General features: G+C 36.6%; 1 long non-coding RNA gene across 5 annotated transcripts in view; it reads right to left on the bottom strand.

Annotated features, from left to right (window-relative positions):
- Window positions 1–16297: 16297 nt before the first annotated feature.
- LOC125908749 (uncharacterized) overlaps window positions 16298–21815 on the bottom strand; it is a 67791-nt gene continuing 62273 nt past the window's right edge. For all 5 annotated transcript variants that reach the window (XR_007453422.1, XR_007453421.1, XR_007453419.1 and 2 more), the window contains 2 exons: window positions 16798–16904; window positions 16298–16374 (listed from right to left, as the gene is read on the bottom strand). This is a non-coding gene — a long non-coding RNA (uncharacterized LOC125908749). The remainder of the gene's footprint in view (window positions 16375–16797; window positions 16905–21815) is intronic.

Raw genomic sequence — 21815 nt, forward strand, 5'->3', positions numbered from 1 at the left:
GAGTCATAATTTGTAAACAAGAATTTCATACTCCACTCTTTAATCATCAACACCCTTTCCCCTTCCTGCCCTCTAACTTCTCAAGGTATAATTATTGGCATGGCCTCACTCTCTCTTTTTATTGAAAAAAATTTTTTTCTTTTAGTAAGCTCTTTATTTTGAGATAAATTTAGATTTATATACAATTATAGGAAATAATTCTGAGAGGTCCCATATACCTTTTACCCAGTTTCTTTCGATGGTAGCATCCTGCAAAACTATAGTACCAGAATGCAATCAAGGTACAGAACATTTCCATTACCAACAGGATTTATCATGCTTTCCTTTAAAAACCACACTCTCTTTCCTTCAGTGCTCCCCTGCCTGGCAACCACCAATCTGTTCTTCATCTCTATAATTTTTCATTTCAAGAATGTTGCATGAACGGAACCATACAGTATGTAAACTTCTGAGATTACTTTTTTTTCACTTAGCAAAATTCTCTGGAGAGTCATTCAGGTTGTTCTATCAATAATTTATTCTTTTTTTAATAGTTTGTTCTTTTTAAAATTGCTAAATAATATTCCATACTATGGATTTACAACCATTTGTTTAACCATTCATCCATTGAAGGATATCTACATTATTTCTGGGTTTTGGCTATTATGAATACAGCTGCTATCAACTTTTGTATATAGGTTTTGTGTTAGCATAAGTTTTTATTTCTCTGCAATAAATGCTCAGGAGTGTAATTGCTGGGTAGTATGATAGTTTTATGTTTAGTTTTTAGAATAAACTGCCGAACTGTTTTCTAGAGTGGCTATACCATTTTACATTCTTACCAGCAATGAATGCATGGATGATCCAGTTTTTCCACATTTTTGCCAGCACTTGTGGTTGTCACCTTTTGTTTCTTTTTTCTTTTACTTTTCCAGCTTTTTTGAGTTATAATTAACAACTTAAAATGTATATATTTAAGGTGTACAACACGATGATTTAATATATATATCCATTGAGAAATAATTATGCCAAGAAAGTTAATTCACGCATCTGTCACCTCACATAGTTATTATTTGTGTGTGTGGTGAGAACACTTAAGATTTACTTTCTTAGCAGATTTCAAGTATACAGTACAGTATTATTTTTTTTAAATACGCTTTTTCACTTTTTAAATGCTTATTTATTTTTGAGAGAGAGAGCGTGCGAGTGAGCATGATTGGGGGAGGGGCAGAGAGAGAGGGAGACACAGAATCCAAAACAGGCTTCAGGCTCTGAGCTGTCAGCACAGACAGAGCCTGATGTGGGGCTCGAGCTCACAAACCATGAGATCATGACCTGAGCTGAAGTTGGAAGCTTACCCAACTGAGACACCCAGTGCCCCTACAGTACAGTGCTATTAGCTATAACTCTCATTCTGTACAGTAGATCTCACTTCATCTTATAACTGAAAGTTTGTACCCTTTGACCAACATCACCTCATTTCTCCCCACCCCCAGCCCCTGGCAACCACCTTCCTACTTTCTGGTTCCAAGAGATAGAGCCTTTTTTTGTATTCCCATATATAAGTGAGAACCTACGGTATTTGTATTTTTGTGTCTGGCTTATTTTACTTAGCTAATTGTCCTACAGTTTCATTCATGTTGATGCAAATGGCAGGATTGTTTTCTTTGTTGTGGCTGAATAATATTCCTGGGTGTGTGTGTGTGTGTGTGTGTGTGTGTGTGTGTGTAAAACATTTTCATTATCCATTCATCTGTTGATAGACTGTTAGGTTTTTTCCTATGTCTTGAATATTGTGAATAATGCTATGATAAACATGGGGATACAGATATCTCTTCGAGATACTGATTTCATTTCCTTTGGGTATATACCCAAAAGTAGAATTACTGAATCATTATGAAAATTTTTAATTTTTAAAGAAACCTCCATACTGTTTTCCAGAGTGACTGCACCAATTTACATCCCCACCAACAGTATACAAAGATTCCCTTTTCTCCACATTCTTACCAACACTTTTTATCCTTTCGTAAGAGCCATCCTAACAGGCATAAATATCTCATTGTGGTTTTGATTTGCACTTCCCTGATGATTAGTGATGTTGGACACTAATCTCATGTACATTTTATTGAAATTTGATGTCAGTTTGCTAAGTTGATAAATTATTCAGGTATGTTAAATGAAAGGAAAGGGGGAAGGTCTACGGTCCTCCTTTTAGTATCCCACTTCCTCTGTATGGTAATGCATATCTGACATCTGAAGATAATGCTTTAATCTTTATTGTTCCATAAAAAGAATGACTGTAGGGATGGGAATTCATAGCGGGAAGGGAAACACCTTGGCAAGCTAGGGTGGCAGCTTTTTGGCAGGGATGGTGTTGAATGTAGTAACTATCAATTAACTCAGTGGGCTGCAGCTTACTAAATTTACACACAGGCCTGGCTGAAAGGCTTATGTTCAAAAGCATTAAAAAAGTGTTCACCTAAAATAAAAGACATTATTTGTCGATGACATCTGATCTTTCTCACACACTGGATCACAGTCAATGTTGTAAGGTTCTTTTGATTGCCAGTAACAGAAAATAACTGGGAGTAGCTTAGCCAAAAAAGGAAAGGGGAAAAAAACACAGAGATAGACTATGAAATCCAAAAAGAAGTTGATCATTAAATAAGGTTATATGGAAAGGAAGTGACCAGAAGTTAGAAATCTGTCAGAACCCACGCCACTATTCTCACTTGCAGTGTCTCTCTGCTTACCATTCTCAAGAGCGATTGTGATTGGCTATGTCCGGTCAGGTGTCCATTCCTCATTCAACCATGTATGGTCAAGGGGACAGGCCATTTACTACAAATTTGTGGGGAGGGCCAGTTCTCACCAAATGGGACTTGAGTTATGGCCTGGAAAGATAGCCCCCAAATCAGGCAACATCTAATAAGTATGAGAAATAGATAAAAGATGTGTGTATGTGATTTTACACATGTACATGCAAATACATATATTTATATGTATGATTTAAACATAAAATTCATATTAAACAGTGAACACTAACATTAAAAAGAATCTGTAGATCAAATATTAAAATGATAAGATATGGAAGCTTCATGAAGGCAGGGACCTTGCTATTATATTTACTTCTTTATGCCCAAGCCTGGAAATATATCTGGCTCATGCTAGGTATTTGGTAAACATTTGTTGAATTTATCAATCTTCATTAATAATGATAAAAATAAAATGATACTTAGTATCATTAAAATTGGGACAGTGAGGGGGCTCCTGGGTGGCTCAGTCAGTTAAGCATCCAACTTTGGCTCAGGTCATGATCTCACAGTTTGTGGGTTCGAGCCCTGCATCGGGTTCTGTGCTGATAGCTCAAAGCCTGGAGCCTACTTCAGATTCTGTGTCTCCCTCTCTCTCTGCCCCTCCCCTGCTTGCATTCTGTCTCTCTCAAAAAATAAATAAAACATTAAAGAAAATTAAAAGTGAGACAGTGAGCCCTGTGAGTTTCTTAATAAGATGCAATTTGAAGCACACAGCTCTACCTATAAAACATTCTTGCTAAAAACTTGAACCTTGGTCTAAGCAAGGCTTTAGAACTAATTTACAGTTTATAAGAAGAGGGGAGAGAGGAACAGGTTAAATGGTATCACAGGGAATAAGATAAATCCAGAATATGGGACATTATACAGGACAATTGACCTGGTTTCTGTAATAAGCCAATGACACAGGGGAGAAAAAGGGAGATGTTTGAGACATAATAAGTAAATATAATATGTGGACCTTGTTTAGATCATGATTCAAACACAGTAAATGAATGATAAAAAGAGATTTTTGAGACAATTGTGGAAATGTGATCATAGACTGGATATTAAATGATACCAAAAAACTATTGTTAATTTTGTTAATTGTAAGAATAGCCTTATGGTTACATAAGAAAGTGTCCATATTTTTTTAGATAACTAAAAAATGGGTAGAATGATATGTCATCTTAGATTTTATTAAAAATGCTTCATCAAAGAAAAGCAAAAAGGAATAGAAGATATAATGGCAAATGTTTACAATTCTTGAGTGTGGGGGATATGCATACGGAGGGTTATTGTCTATTTTGTTTTCAATGCATTTGAAATTTTACATTAGAAAAGAAACTGAATAGAGCATACTTTCAGCTTTTTCTAAAAATATTGGGTATGTTTGAGTTTTGTCATTAGAATGTCTAAATTTACATAGAGAAACACTTCTTGTTGGACAAGATGAAATGGCGGAAAGTACACTAGCTTAGAAGTCAGACAAGTCAGTGGTTTGATTATTATCTGCACTGCAAGGTCCTGAGGAAGGAGAAACATGGCTGAGCACAGATGGCAAGAGCATAGATAAGGCTGGTTTATAACATGTATGTGCATGTTTTTTGGGGTGGGGATGGTGCTGGGGTGCTTGAGGCTGGCTGTGTCAAGTTTAGAGCAAGCATATACTTTCTCTGTTTGCCTTTTTGTCTTGTTTTTGCCGTAATTATGTCATCAGTCACAATGACTGCCTTGTCAACAAATTATCTCAAAGAAAATTGTTGGAAAGTTGTCACTCTTGGAGATTATGCCCTGGAAGCAAGTCTACTTCCCTTCCTCTCTCCCTAGTAAGACAGAGTGCAGTCTGAATAGAAGCTGGTGAGGTAGGTAGAGATGAGATCATGCAGAGCATTGTAGATGGCTCTAAGGAGTTTGGTCCTGATCCCAAGAGCAACAGGGAGACATCTGAAGATTTTTAAACAGGATATGCATTGTGACATGATTGGTTTTGTATTCTGAAATGATGACTCTGGCTAAAGTATGAAGAACAGATTGGTAGGGGCCAGAGTAGATGTATAAAAAACAGAGTGGGTGCTTGGAGGCCAGGGCTGTTGTCCATGTGAGAGTGGGTTGGGGGGGTAGTGGTGTTGGAGATGAAGGGGAGCAGATGTTTTGAGGGACACTGAAGAGGTAAAATGGGCAGGACTTGGTGATATATCGAAATAGTAGAGTAAGAAGATGCTGTCACTCTTGATAGGTTTCTGAGTGGTAAAACTGGATGGATGGTGGACTGATTCACTTGGGGATTTCTGGAAGCAGACCAAATTTTGAGGAGTGAAGGAAATAATGATTTTGCTTTTGGGCACATTGAGTTTGAATTTAAGGTGTCTTTGAGACATATAAGAAGTGATGTCAAGAATGTAGTTCAATACGACAGGGATGCCCACTCTCACCGCTGTTGTTTACAATAGTGCTGGAAGTTCTAGCATCAGCAATCAGACAGCAAAAGGAAATCAAAGGCATCAAATTTGGCAAAGATGAAGTCAAGCTTTCGCTTTTTGCAGATGGCATGATATTATATATGGAAAATCTGATAGACTCCACCAAAAGTCTGCTAGAACTGATACATGAATTCAGCAAAGTTGCAGGATACAAAATCAATGTACAGAAATCAGTTGCATTCTTATACACTAACAATGAAGCAACAGAAAGACAAATAAAGAAACTGATCCCATTCACAATTGCACCAAGAAGCATAAAATACCTAGGAATAAATCTAACCAAAGATGTAAAAGATCTGTATGCTGAAAACTATAGAAAGCTTATGAAGGTAATTGAAGAAGATTTAAAGAAATGGAAAGACATTCCCTGCTCATGGATTGGAAGAATAAATATTGTCAAAATGTCAATACTACCCAAAGCTATCTACACATTCAATGCAATCCCAATCAAAATTGCACCAGCATTCTTCTCAAAACTAGAACAAGCAATCCTAAAATTCATATGGAACCACAAAAGGCCCGAATAGCCAAAGTAATTTTGAAGAAGAAGACCAAAGCAGGAGGCATCACAATCCCAGACTTTAGCCTCTACTACAAAGCTGTAATCATCAAGACAGCATGGTATTGGCACAAAAACAGACACATAGACCAATGGAATAGAATAGAATCCCCAGAACTAGACCCACAAACGTATGGCCAACTCATCTTTGACAAAGCAGGAAAGAACATCCAATGGAAAAAAGACAGTCTCTTTAACAAATGGTGCTGGGAGAACTGGATAGCAACATGCAGAAGGTTGAAACTAGACCACTTTCTCACACCATTCACAAAAATAAACTCAAAATGGATAAAGGACCTGAATGTGAGACAGGAAACCATCAAAACCTTAGAGGAGAAAGCAGGAAAAGACCTCTCTGACCTCAGCCGTAGCAATCTCCTACTCGACACATCCCCAAAGGCAAGGGAATTAAAAGCAAAAGTGAACTACTGGGACCTTATGAAGATAAAAAGCTTCTGCACAGCAAAGGAAACAACCAACAAAACTAAAAGGCAACCAACGGAATGGGACAAGATATTTGCAAATGACATATCGGACAAAGGGCTAGTATCCAAAATCTATAAAGAGCTCACCAAACTCCACACCCGAAAAACAAATAACCCAGTGAAGAAATGGGCAGAAAACATGAATAGACACTTCTCTAAAGAAGACATCCGGATGGCCAACAGGCACATGAAAAGATGTTCAACGTCGCTCCTTATCAGGGAAATACAAATCAAAACCACACTCAGGTATCACCTCACGCCAGTCAGAGTGGCCAAAATGAACAAATCGGGAGACTATAGATGCTGGAGAGGATGTGGAGAAACGGGAACCCTCTTGCACTGTTGGTGGGAATGCAAATTGGTGCAGCCGCTCTGGAAAGCAGTGTGGAGGTTCCTCAGAAAATTAAAAATAGACCTACCCTATGACCCAGCAATAGCACTGCTAGGAATTTACCCAAGGGATACAGGAGTACTGGTGCATAGGGGCACTTGTACCCCAATGTTTATAGCAGCACTCTCAACAATAGCCAAATTATGGAAAGAGCCTAAATGTCCATCAATTGATGAATGGATAAAGAAATTGTGGTTTATATACACAATGGAATACTACGTGGCAATGAGAAAAAATGAAATATGGCCTTTTGTAGCAACGTGGATGGAACTGGAGAGTGTGATGCTAAGTGAAATAAGCCATACAGAGAAAGACAGATACCATATGGTTTCACTCTTATGTGGATCCTGAGAAACGTAACAGAAACCCATGGGGGAGGGGAAGGAAAAAAAAAAAGAGGTTAGAGTGGGAGAGAGTCAAAGCATAAGAGACTGTTAAAAACTGAGAACAAACTGAGGGTTGATGGGGGGTGGGAGGGAGGGGAGGGTGGGTGATGGGTATTGAGGAGGGCACCTTTTGGGATGAGCACTGGGTGTTGTATGGAAACCAATTTGACAATAAATTTCATATATTAAAAAATATATATATATATAAAAATAAGAATGCAGTTCAATATTAAAGTCTGGAGCTCTGATGAGACACCAGTGTACATCTATAAGTTTGATAGAGAAAGGAGCTTACCCTTTGGACTTTTCTATATAATTGTGTTACTGCTACAGCATATACAAAGATTTAACACCTATAATATCTGTGAGAAGCAAGGACTCATATAAACCAAAGTTTTGTTTTGTTTCACAAACGAGCAGGTTTATTTTTACAGGAAAGCATTTACCTTTCCCCTGCTTTTAATTTTTTTATTGCATATACTGAGTGATTCTGGCTAAGACTTCTGAGCCAAGCATGCCTTAGTTTTCTCCTCTTATTACCATTTCTCTTTTTCATGATGTGTATTTGCCAATTACTAGTTAGGTCAACTTTCCATTGAAGGATTCCATAGAAATCTGGAATTGCAATGTAGCAATTTCTAAGCAGGGACACACCTCTCCACCTCATTAGAAAAAAAAAAACTGTTAGAGAATTGTTAATATTATCTGAAGAGTCAGATCCCAAATATATTTTATATGTAGAACAGAATGAGAAAAGCTGGAGGGGAGGGAGTGGTGGTGGTGGAGGGACTATTTCTAATCCTATTTTAAGCAAAGTTGAAAAATGCTGTTTCTGTAAATAATTTGGTTTTTCAAAGGGCTATAGTCCTTCAGAGCCTTTGGTAAAGTCAGACATATGCTGAGATCAATTGTCCAATTTGGGGTTAGTTTTGCTTAGCTTTCCATAGAATGTTTTGAGTAATCATATATATACATACATATATATATATATATATATATATATGTATATATACACATATATATTTAATGCTACATAATATATATGTATATATATGTATATATGTATATACATATATATTTAATGCTACATAATGCTATTTAATGCTATGTGTGTGTGTGTGTGTGTGTGTATATATATATAAATGTTTGTTTATTTATTTATTTATTTAGAGAGTAAAAGAGAGAGAGAGAGAGAGTGCATGCACAAGTACACGAATCAGGGAAGGGCAGAGAGAGAAGGAGAGAGAGAAACCCAAGAAGGCTGGGCATTGTCAGCATGGAGCCTGACTAGGGGCCCCATCCCATGAACCATGAAATCATGACCTGAGCTGAAATAGTCAACGACTGAGCCACTCAGGTGCCCTGAGTAATGCTATATTTTTAACTAGGAAAGGAAAACAAGTTGATGGGGCACTAATGGGTCCTTGGACACCCCTTGGAGAGTTTGTCACCCTTCCCTTGCTGCACCTATTTACTCATTTCTAGGTTTTCCTAATTGTTTCTTAATTTTGTAGACAAGTCTATGGTTTAGTGAGTAGATAAAAATTATCAAAACAATAACTTTGATTTATCTAATTCCTTTCTCTTGATTGATATCCCATGTGTGATTTCACTAGAATTTATGTGATATTTCTGTCAGTGAGTTAGAGAAGGATAGGTGCTATTATTCCCTTTTTTGATAGGGTAATATTTACCCTATTATACCTTATTTTGATAGGGTAAAATATCAGTGACCCACAGAGTTAGCATCTGAACCAGGGCTGGAACACAGGTGTTTTGATTTCTATTCTAACAAGAGAAAAAGAAAAAAAGAAGGAAGATAAAGGAAAAAAGGAGGGGAAAGGAGAAAAGGCAGGATGTAAAATGGAAAATAAGTTTATTTATTCCTTCAAGAAAAGTCTTTTCCATATGGAAAGAGCACAAATGTCATGAATGGATACAGAATACGTGGCATATATATACAATGGATGCAAATACGTGGCAAATTTTTGGCAAATACGTGCCAAAAATACGTGGCAAAGAATGAAATCTTGCCATTTGCAATGTGGTGGAGCTAGAGAGTATTATGCTAAGTGAAATAAATCAGTCAGAGAAAGGCAAATACCATATGATTTCATGCATATGTGGAATTTAAGAAAACAAACAGATGAACATAGAGGGAAAAAAAGAAGATAGAAGCAAACCAGGAAACAGACTCTTAACTATAGAGAAGAAACTGAGGGCTCCTGGAGGAGAGGTAAGCAGGGAGATGGGTTAAATGGGTGATGGGTATTAAGGAGGGCACTTGTGACGAGCACTGGGTGTTTACGTAAGTGATGAATCACTACATTCTATACCTGAAACTAATATTATACAGTATGTTAACTAACTGGAATTTAAATAAACATTTGGAGAAAGAAAAAAATAAACATATGTAGAAGCATTAAAAAAAAAAATAAAGTCTTCCAAATTAGAAAAACACAAAGGAGAGGAGTGATGAAGAGCTGGGACATACCCTGTAGGAATATTATAAATGGTGTTAGGGCGCAAAATCTAAGGTGTATCATGGGTGTTAAAGGCAGAACTTGTAGTCCAATTGCTAGCTCTCAAATTATTAACTATATATATTTCCTAACTTTTTATCTGGGCCTCTGAGTCCTCTTCTATACAATACAGATAACAATACACACCTTGAGTGGTTACTACAAAGATCGGTCATAAATTTGTTATACCACATGGCATACAGCAGCAACTAAATAATGAATAGCCATCACCATCACCATTGTCATCATCATATGAGAATGCAAACCAAGGCTCAAAAATGCTGTTAACTAATTTTCCTAAAATCTCACAGAGAATTAATTGGGATTAAAACCTAGAGTTTGTTTGCTTGTTTGTTTGCTTGTTTTGTTTGTTTTGAACTAAACATCCTTATATAAAAAGGTACAGAGAAAAATCTGAAAAAACAGAAAAGTTTTAAAATTTATTATTATTTATTTTTAAGAAAAAACATTTTTTAAAGACTTCAATGTTCCCATTCCCGAGAATACAATGATGTATGATTCATGGTTACATGAGAGGAGCTAAAACCCAAGGTGGGGGGATGAACTCATAAATGTTATAATACAGAGGAAGAATTAAAGGAGGGACATGGAAGATGTATTGCAGAAAATGAATTATAACACAAAGTAATTTTTGTCAGTGGTCTCAGTTTCTCAATCCAAATATCTAATATCTTCTCATTTGTTTATTCTGAAGTGGATTTGTTTGTCATGTATTATATATTACTTCTCATTCACACACTTTTGTGTCTTTACACTATTTTGCCCACATTTTGACATAAGATTCCTTGATTTTCTCAAATGTGTATCCTTTCTTAGTCACATTTTGCCCATTGAAGTTGTTGTAAACTCCCATTTTCAATTTTATGCTCCCAGAATTACCAGTTTGGAGCAGGGGAGGACTGCAGGAGATCTTCGAATCTTGATTCCTGGCCTCTCTCCTTGTATCACCTTCACAAACCTTGATGGAGCACCATGTCGTATTCCTGGACTTCCAAACACTGTCCATTTCCCCCATCACAACCCAGGGATAACCAGTGGGCTAGATGCTATACCATATGCTTACTTAGTTTTTAAAATATATCATTTCAGAAGATCTTGTTACAGAATTAAAAAATAGTAACCAGGCAGGGGTAGGGGAGGGAAAAGATGGTCAAATCTACAAATGTTCAGTTACAAGATAAATGAGTATTAGGGATGTAATTACAACATGATGACTATTGCTAACACTGCTGTATGATATACAGGAAAGTTGTTAAGAGAGTAAATCCTAATAGCTCTGATCACAAGGAGACAATTATTTTTCTTTTATCCTTTCTTGTCTTTTTACTGTATCTATATAAGAAGACACATGTTAGCAGAACTTATTATGGTAATCATTTCATGGTATATGTAAACCATACCATCACGTTGTACTCCTTTGACCTACACAGTGGTATACGTTCATTATTTCTCAATAAATATGGAAAAGAAAGTGGAATTGGGTTTGAGTGAAGGAAAGGTATGGTAACTGATGTGACTCATTTAATAAAATGTAATTAACTGTTTTTATCTTAACGCATCATGCTTTGTGTTGGTGCATGTGCACACGTGCGTGCACGCGCGCGTGTGTATGTGTGTGTGAGAATTATCAAGAAACAAACCACTACTACTTCCTTACATTTCAGATGTGAGGGCTAACCTATTCTTGTGGTCAGTTTTGAAGAGGGAACTTTGCTTACATATGTATTTATTCAAAAAGCATTTATTGAATACCTTCTATAGTCAAGTCACCTTCAGATACCTGGGAGATACAGAGGTGCCTGGCTCCCAGGGTGGTGGCAGGGTTCAAATAAATTAATAAGATAATATGTTCATATGAAACCTGCTTTAAAAACAAACATTTTAGTGTTGTTACAAAGAACAAAACAAAATCAATTCATCTTTTCCTATTGCTTGTTTGGCACAGAGGTGAAATCATTTCAATGTTGCACCTTTGTAACCCTGGGCTTATGGAACCGCGGTAAATCTGGCTTGGACTTGGTTCACATTCGTAGATCTCAGAAACTGTGGGGACTGTGGTAGTGGCAGCACCATTCATCTTGTCCTTTGTAAGCCCCCAGAGTTATAATCTTCACTCCAATTTGTGTAGAAGAGGAATCTGAGACCAGTTTTGCCTTTTGAGTCATGTAGACCTTGAGTGACTTAGATTTTCATCCTCACTAATTTCTTTTGCAAAATGTCCTTGCATAGCAGGTGTGGGCAGAGAAACTATGGTAGACTCCCTCCTCTTGCAAAGCAAAGTGGAGTGTTACCGTCACAACAAATGCAGCTTTTCTTTTCCTCTAGTTTTCATAAATGCCCAGGTGCATAAACAAATGTCCTAGGACTATCTGTGGCTTGCTCAAGATTGTAATAATTTTTATATTTTCTATGTTGAGGTCTTTTTTTCTCCTTTCCTAAATTCTGTTATCTGGCCTACCAAGGAAACATGCTTATTCTCAAAATATGGATAAAGAAAAATAAGGCTCTACATAGTGAAATCAGTGACAACTCAAATTGTTTGGCCTTTGTTCACAAGATAAGAATTGTATATCTTGGTTATGGTCTATTAGTTGCTCTGAAATCTTTGGTACAAATTAGTAATGACCTTAGTTGTATTTGGGATTGAAAACAGCAGAGAGTAATACACATTTTATTCTATAGAGTAGTTCCAGCTGGTGCTGACTGGAGCCACCTGACTCTTAAATAGTGTTTATTGCAGAGGTCATTTTACATCATTGCTTTATTGTCCAAGGTTAATTGCCAATTTGCTTTTAAATATTATGCAAAAGCATTGGCTGAGATGTAGAAAACTTAGAGAATTTGACTGTCTTAGGAATGAATAATGTCTTGTGAAGTCACACACGTGAAAGAGAATTCTAAAGTTCACCTTGACCATTCTTCTTCCTTCTTCCTAACTGTATCCTATTTTTAAAAATTCCTGGAAACCACTCTATGTTAAAAAAGAAATAAAAATGTAAAAGCAAACATGCTGAGAAAGTATTCACAAAACATATGATAGACAAAAGATTGCTAATTTTATTATATAAATTTATAAGAAAATCATAGAATAGATTAGGTGAATGAAGAAAGGGTCTGAACAGTCTACAAAAGAGGGTTTACCTAACAAACATGGAAAATTGGTCAGTCTCACAAGTGTCACAGGTATATGATAACAGATGCTTTTTTTCCCCTGGCCAAATTAGCTTTGGGAAGATTATAATACTGGTGAGAGTGTGGTGAAATAGGCACTGTCTTACATAATTTCTGAGTGCACAAATTGATAAGACTGTTTTGCAAAGTGGGAAAACTGTATGAAGATTCTTAAAAATACTGCTACGCTTCGTTTTCAGTGATTACACCCCTAGGAATCTATTCTACAGATATAATGTCACATAAAACATATAATGCATAAATACGCTAATCTAAAGTGAAACATAAGAACCGCAACAGACATATTCAGCAATAGGAAAAGAGTCAATAAATTCTGTTTACTGTTGACCATTGAACACTAGGGGTTTGCACTAGGCTGGTTCACTTATACACAGATTGTTTTTACAGTACAGTGCTGTAAATGTATTTTCTCTTCCTCATGGTTTTCTTGATAACGATATGAATATGGTTTTCTTTTCTCTAATTTACTTTATTGTAAGAATACAGTATAAAATATGCATAACATACAAAATATGTATTAACTGAGTGTTTATGTTATCAATCAACAGGAGGCAGTTCAGTTTTGGGGGAGTGAAAAGTTATACGTGGATTTTTAGCTGCATGGTAGTTGGCACCCTTAACCCTTCAAGGGTCAACTGTATTTAATATTATGTCCTAACTGAATAATATTGTAATGTTAAATTGCAAGGTCAAAAGGACAAATATTGCATGATTCCACGTATATGAGGTACCCAGATAGTCAAATTTATAGAGACAAAGAGCAGAATGGTGGTTTCCGGGGGTGGTGAATGGGGTAGGAAATAGGGAGTTGTTTAATGGGTATGGTGTTTCAGTTTGGGAGGATGAAAAGTTCTGGAGACAGAGTGATGATAGTTGCACAGCCATGTGACTGTACTTACTATCACTGAAATGTATACCTAAAAATGGTTAAAATGGTAAATTTTATGTTATGTATATTTTATCACAATAAAATTGCAAGTTTCTTATAATAGTATGAGGAATGCTTCTTATATGAGTTCAGTTTAAAAAAGCAATATACATGCTCTGCAAAAGACACTGTCAAGAGAATGAGAAGACAAGCCATAGACTAAAAGAAAATATTTGTAAAAGACACGTGTGATAGAGGACTGTTATCCAAAATATATGAAGAGCTCTTAAAACTCATCAATAAGAGGGGTGCCTGGGTAGCTCAGTTGGTTAAGCATCCAACTTTGGCTCAGGTCATGATCTCATGATTCATGAGTTCGAACCCTGCATTGGGTTCTGTGTTGACAACTCAGAGACTTTGGATTCTTGTCTCCCTCTCTCTCTGCCCCTCCTCCGCTCACGCTCTCTCTCTGTCTCTCTCTCAACAATAAATAAACATGAAAAAAATTTAAAAAAAAACCCTCAAGAATAAGAAAAAAACCACTTGGTTAAAAAAATGGGCCAAAGATCTGAACAGACACCTCACAAAAGAAGAGATACAGATGGCAAATAAGCATATGAAAAAATGCTGAACGTCATATGTCATTAGAGAATTGCAAAGTAAAACAGCAACAAAGTACAACTGCATACTTATTAACATGGCCCAAATCTAAAACACTGACAACACCAAATGCTGGTGAGGATGAGGAGCAACAGGAGCTCTTATAATTTGCTGGTGGGAGTGCAAAGTGGTATAGCCACTTTGGAAGACAGTTAGCAGTTTCTTACAAAACGAAACAGACTCTTACTATATGATCCAGCAATTGAACTTCTTGGTATTCTCCCAAAGGAAATGAAAACTTATATGTACACAAAAATCTGCACTCGGTTGTTTATAGTAATTTTTTTTATGATTGTCCAAACTTAGTCCAATTTCATTCTTTTGCATATGGATATCTGGTTTTCCTAGCATCATTTGTTGAAGAGACTATCCTTTCCTCATTGGGTTTTCTTGGTTCATTTGTCAAAGTATTAGTTGACTGTATATGTCTGGGTTTATTTTTGGGCTCTTGGTTCTGTTCCATTGGTCAATGTGTCTGTTTTTATGCCAGTACCATATCGGTTTGATTACGACATCTGGGTAGTACAGTTTGAAATCAGGAAGTGTGATGCTTTCAGCTTTGTTCTTTCTCAAGGTTGCTTTGGCTATTTGGGGTCTTTTGTGGTTCCATACAAATTTTAGAATTTTTTTCTATTTAATTTAATTGTTTTTTTCTATTCCACAGGTTGCCTTTTCATACTTTTGATTTTCAAAAGCTGTGAAGAAACTTTTTAGTTTGATGCAGTCCTAGGAAGCCCTCATACTTTTATCAGCTTCACCTCTAGGAATTCTACCAGTTTTTAATTTTTTTAATTTTTAATTTTTTAATTTAAATTCAAGTTAGTTAACATATAGTATAATAATGATTTCAGGAGTAGAATTTAGTGATTTATCACTTACATATAACACCAAGGGCTCATCCCAACAAGTGACCTCCTTAACGCCCATTACCCATTTTGTCCATTCCCCCACCTAACACCCCTCCAGCAACCCTCAGTTTGTTCTCTCTGTATTTAAGAGTGTCTTATGGTTTGCCTCCCTCTCTGTTTTTATCTTATTTTTGCTTCCCTTCCCCTCTGTTCATCTATTTTGTTTATTAAATTCTATATATGAGTGAAATCATATATTTGTCTTTCTCTGACTGACTTATTTCACTTAGCATAATACACAGTAGTTCCAACCACGTTTTTGCAAATAGCAAGATTTCATTATTTTTCACTGCCGAGTACTATTCTGTTGTATATATATAACACATCTTATTTATCCATTTGTCAGTCAACAGACATTTGGGCTCTTTCTGTAATTTGGCTATTGTCAATAGTGCTGCTATAAACATTGGGGTGCATGTGCCCCTTCGAATCACCATTTTTGTATCCTTTGGATAAATACCTAGTAGGGCAATTGCTGGATCACAGGGTAGTTCTATTTTTAGTTTTTTAAGGAACCTCCATATTGTTTTCCAGAGTGGCTGTACAAGTTTGCATTCCCACCAGCAGTGCAAAAGGGTTCCCCTTTCTCTGCAACCTCACTAACATCTGTTGTTTCCTGAGTTGTTAATTTTAGCCATTCTGACAGGTGTGAGGTGATATTCATTGTGGTTTTGATTTGTATTTCCCTGATGATGAGTGATGTTGAGCATTTTTTCACATGTCTGTTAGCCATCTGGATGTCTTCTTTGGAGAAGTGTCTATTCATGTCTTTTGCCCATTTCTTCACTGGATTATTTGTTTTTTGGGTGTTGAGTTTGATAAGTTCTTTATAGATTTTGGATTCTAACCCTTTATCTGATATGTCATTTGCATCATTTGCAAATATCGTCTCCCATTCCATCAGTTGCCTTTCAGTTTTGCTGATTCTACCAGTTTCTTAGAGTGAAGAGGCAAGATAAACCTTCATGTTTCTGCTAGTGGGAGGGAAAAGCAACCCTTTTGAAATACATCTAGTGTATTCTCCTTAACAAAGGCATACTTAGCAACAGAAAAGATTACCAGAGCTTTATCTGAAGTGGGGGAAGGAAAATTACCCAACTCCAGCCTCTTCTAGCCTTTCTGTCTCACCTATGGGAAAAAACAAGATCTCAGCCCAGAAATACAGGCTCACTGAAAAACTGAGACAATCATGGGATTACAGTATGCTCCCCCTTCATTATAGTTGGAGACTTCAACTCCTTTCTTTCAGTAATTGGTAGATCATGCAGGCAGAAAACCAGTAAGGATATAGTTGAACTGAATAGCACCACCAATTATCTTGATCTAATATTGACACTTATAAAGTACTTCATCCAAAAAAAAAAAAAAGCAGAATACACATTCTTTTCAAGTTCACACGGAACATTCATCAAAATAGACCATATTCTAGACCAGAAAACACACCTGAACAAACTTAGAATACAAATCCTATAAAGTATGTTAGTGTGTTCCTCAGACCACAATAGAATTAAACTAGAAAAAAAAAAAACAAAAAACAAAACAGAGAGTCACCTGGACGGCTCAGTCAGTTAAACCTTGGATTCTTGATCTCAGCTCAGGTCTTGCTCTCAGGGTCATGAGTTCAAGCCCTGTGTTGGGCTCTGTGCTGGTCATGAAGCCTACTTAAAAAAAAAATGAAAAAATAAAATGAAAAAACCAGAAAGCTAGAAAATTCCAATATATTTGGAAAATAAGCCACACACTACTAAATAACCTGTGTATCAGGGAGGCTGGGTGGCTCAGTCAGTTAAGCATCCAACTTCGGAGCAGGTCATGATCTTGCGGTTTGTGGGTTCAAGCCCTGCGTTGGACTGTCTGCTGACAGCCCAAAGCCTGGAGCCTGCTTCAGATTCTGTGTCTGCCTCTCTCTCTGCCCCTCCCCCACTCATGCTCTGTCTCTCTCTCTCTCTCTCTTTCAAAAAATGAATAAACATTAAAAAAAAATAATAACCCATGTTTCAAAGAAGAAGTCTTGAGAAAGTAGAAGCTTTATTGTTTTGTCTTTCACATTTAGGTTTACAATCCACCTAAAATCAACTTTATGTGTGATGTGAGGCAGGGATCAAGTTTTACTCTTTTTAATATGAGTATCTGTCAAGCACACACAAGACAAGGTAAGGCCAATTCCTAACTGATTTAGTCATAAAGATACAATGAGCCACTTCTGGATTGGGGTAGTTTTTTACTGTACAGTGAAAGCATAAAAGCTTCCTATGATCTTTGTCCCCACACCAAGGACAATACCAAAACAAAAGGGGCTAGATGATGGCAATTAGGTTTGTGGGATACCCCCTTATGGAGGAGCCAACTCTAAACTGCATGGCTAAGTGGTTTTATATTCTGCTGCATTATTCTTAGAGGGATGGAGGAGAATGTCATCAGAACCCAGGAGGCAGTGAGAAATTGTTTCACAACAGCCTTTCAGGAGAAGCAAATGGGACGTGGCTTTGGAGTAGCTCTTCACAGGCCTTCTATCCTCTCATGCCCTGGAAGGATCACAAAGTATTCTACCAAGACTCTAATTAGATGTGGTTCAAGCATTTTCCTGCATGGCCTATGTAAATACATAAAAGTTACCAGGGTGTAGCTATTTCTCTACAATTTCTAACTGATCCGGGATTTCATTTTAGTTTCAGTTTAGCTTAGTTTAGTTTTTAAGTAGTCCCCATGCCCAGCATGGAGCTCATTGCGGGGCTTGAACTCACAATCCGGAGATCAAGACCTGAACTGAGATCAAGAGTCAGACACTTCACTGGGTTGTTTTTCGGGTGTGGAGTTTGGTGAGTTCTTTATAGATTTTGGATACTAGCCCTTTGTCCGATATGTCATTTGCAAATATCTTGTCCCATTCCGTTGGTTGCCTTTTAGTTTTGTTGGTTGTTTCCTTTGCTGTGCAGAAGCTTTTTATCTTCATAAGGTCCCAGTAGTTCATTTTTGCTTTTAATTCCCTTGCCTTTGGGGATGTGTCGAGTAGGAGATTGCTACGGCTGAGGTCAGAGAGGTCTTTTCCTGCTTTCTCCTCTAGGGTTTTGATGGTTTCCTGTCTCACATTCAGGTCCTTTATCCATTTTGAGTTTATTTTTGTGAATGGTGTGAGAAAGTGGTCTAGTTTCAACCTTCTGCATGTTGCTGTCCAGTTCTCCCAGCACCATTTGTTAAAGAGACTGTCTTTTTTCCATTGGATATTCTTTCCTGCTTTGTCAAAGATTAGTTGGCCATATTTTTGTGGGTCTAGTTCTGGGGATTCTATTCTATTCCATTGGTCTATGTATCTGTTTTTGTGCCATGGGCCACCAGTTTTCTTAAGTGCATGGACAGATTTTTTTTAATGTTTATTTTTGAGAGAGAGGGAGAGAGAGTGTGTGAGAGAGAGAGAGCATGGGGGAAGGGCAGAGAGCAAGGGGAACAGAGGATCTGAAGTGGGCTCTGTGCTCACAGCAGAGATGCGGGGCTCAAAGACCCTAACCATGAGATCATGACCTGAGCCAAAGTCGGATGCTTAACCAACTGAACCACCCAGTGCCCCTGGACAAACCTTTTATTAGCAAAAGAGAACTTCCAGTACTTGTTAAGGAATATAACCTGAAACTCTGCTGCCTAACACTTATCAAATATCTGTTGAATAAAATAGTGTTTATGGGGTATTGCCTGGAGAGTGTGCAAGCCATCTATTCCTCTATGTCTTAGGTCAGGTTGCCTGGGAAACTGACTCAGAGGGATGTTTACTGAGGAATATCCAGGATCAACATGGTGAGGGAGTAGGAAACAGGAATAAGAAGAGAAGCTTAACTGTGAGTAAATTTTTTTCTTCTTGAATTAATGAGATTTTCAGAGAGCTATAAAACAGGAGAGTGTGATTTTGGCTCCACTCATTCATTAGTTTATTCAACAAATATTTTTTGAGTACTTACTATGCATTTTGTGTTAGATTCTGGCAATAGTGAACAAGACAGACTCAGTCCCTGATGTGATGGAGTTTATAATCTCAAAAGAGAGAAAGAGATTTCAATTCAGTGGTTAATACCTAAGATTTTTTTAACTAGATAGGCAAATTCTAAAGTTACTAGTTAAAATATAATATGTAAGTCTAGTTAAAGTATTAAATAAGAGTCATAAGTGATGGCAGGGGAAACTAGCCCCAATAGATATTTAAAACATATTATAAAATTATACTAATTAACACCATTGGTACTAGTAAAGAGATCAGTGGAGCAAAAGCAAGCATCAGAAATCAATCCAAATAAGGAGGCTGAAAGATGGTTTATTTGATGAATGAAATACTTTAAGGCAATTGGTTGGTTATTTGAAAAAAATAATCTCTGCGATGAATTTCACTCTTTATACCAAAATAATTTCTAAATGGATCTACTATTTAAAAATATAAATTAAATCATAAAAGCATGAGACAAAAGCATGGAAGATTTTTTTAATGAGTTGGCATGGAGAAGGACTTTTAAAAGCAATATCTGAAATTTAGAATCCATAATGTAAAAACTTGTTAGGTCTGACTATATATTGATTAAAAATAGCTGCACTATAAAAGATAACATGAAGTCAAAAGAAAAATTGATAAATTTTTAAAATATATTTTCAAAGACTAACAATGGCAAATCTTTTCTTAGCATACAGAATCTCTTAAAAATTAATAAATACCACAAACCAATAGGCTATGTTCAGGCACATATAGAAAATAAATGCAAATGAGTTTTCAAGATATGAAAAAATGAATGAAACATGGTAAAAAAAACATCAATTAATTAAATAACCATACCTAATTTGGGAGTAAAAATATCAAATACTAAGGATAGGATGAGAAGATCCAATATCCATCTAGTTGTGGAGTCCCAGAGGGCAGGAATAGAAAGAATGGGAGAGACATTCTTCAAAAGATCCTATCTAATGACTTTCCAGAAATATGAAGACATACGTTTTCAGATTCAGGTACACAATGAATCCCAATTACTCAATAAGTAATTCACATTTGGATACTTCTTGGATCAATTGTGGAGCACTAAAGACAAAAAGTTTACAAAAGCAAGCAGAGAGAAAAAGACAACCTACTTACAAAGAGTATGACAATTACACTTAGAGCAGACTTCTCATCTCTGACATGGAAACCAGAATACAATGGAATGATATCTTCAGAGTGCTGAGAGAAAAAAACTATCAATTTAGCTAAGCTACCATTAAGTAAATACACCGTCTGACAAAAACTGAGATTTTTTTGCCTTCAACAGATGCTAACGCACATCTAACAGGATTACATCAGGATCAAGGAAAATGTTCTCCAAAGGAAGGTATGAAATACAATAAAGAATTGTGAGCAAAGCAAAAATACTGAATAGAAATACTAGGAGTAACATGTAAGATATGAGGAGGTAATCTTAATTCAAGAGTTCCGGGTTAAATAAAGCATAGTCTTCAAGAGCACAGTTATGGAACCAGACTGCACAGTTATGGAACCAGACTGCCTGGTTTGAATTCCAGTATTGTGATTTATTATCTGTGTAGCCATAGGCAAATTACTTAACCTCTTAGGTCTTAAATGACTTGTAAGTAAAGTGCTCACAACAGTTCCTAATAAACAGCAGCCACTGAATAAACATTACTCTTATGATTATAAAGGTTCTGAGATTGTTTAGAGAAAAACTGACACACTGATTACCTTTAGATATTAACAAATACGTGAGTTCAAATTTTAAGGATTAGTAAAAGTATAGAAATCAAGGTTATACTTTTCTCATCACCGTGAGAGGGGAAAAACCCTTAGTTAATTCAAAATGAGACAGTAAAAGCAATGAAAAATAAGCTTAGAAAAATAGAACATTTAAGATTCTCCTATTGATAATGCAGATGACAGTTGGTTTTCTCCCACTTGCCAGTGATTCCTCGTAATTAGGATATTGTTAAGGCTAGACATAAAACAAAGAAGGCTTCTTGATGGTTTTATTCCTTAACCATATTTGTCCTAGAAGCTGCCTCTATTGATGAAAATTGCAAATAGAGACTTTAGCCAAGCATACAGTGATCACCCTTACCTAAACCAAACATGCTGTCACCTACAAATTCAAAAGGTGGCCCTTTAAAACCTAATGGCCCTTGATATCCTGACTGCAGCTCAAGGAGGAACATATGCTTTATTAAAACAGAGTGTTATGTATACACTCCAGATTACCACAAAAATGTGACAGGGTTACTAAAAGACATGAATAATCAAACTGGCACTTTAAACAATCCCTCTCTTTCCTTTAGGGATTGGTTAAATTCCTGGACTGGAGGAAGATTTTGGTCAACTATCAAAGGTCTTTTATTCAGACTTCTCTTTCTAATAATAATAAAAAGATTATTATTTTGTTGTCTTTTCAAAAAAATTTTTAATGTTTATTTACTTATTTTGAGAGGGTGCAAGTGGGGGTGGGGCAGAGAGGGAGAGAGAGAGAGAATCCCAAGCAGGCTCCATGCTGCCATGCAGGGCTGACGTGGGGCTGACGTGGGACTCGAGCCCACAGACCATAAGATCATGACCTGAG

Source organism: Panthera uncia (genome assembly GCF_023721935.1).
Source record: "Panthera uncia isolate 11264 chromosome B3 unlocalized genomic scaffold, Puncia_PCG_1.0 HiC_scaffold_1, whole genome shotgun sequence".
In the NCBI taxonomy this organism is placed as follows: Eukaryota; Metazoa; Chordata; class Mammalia; order Carnivora; family Felidae; genus Panthera; species Panthera uncia.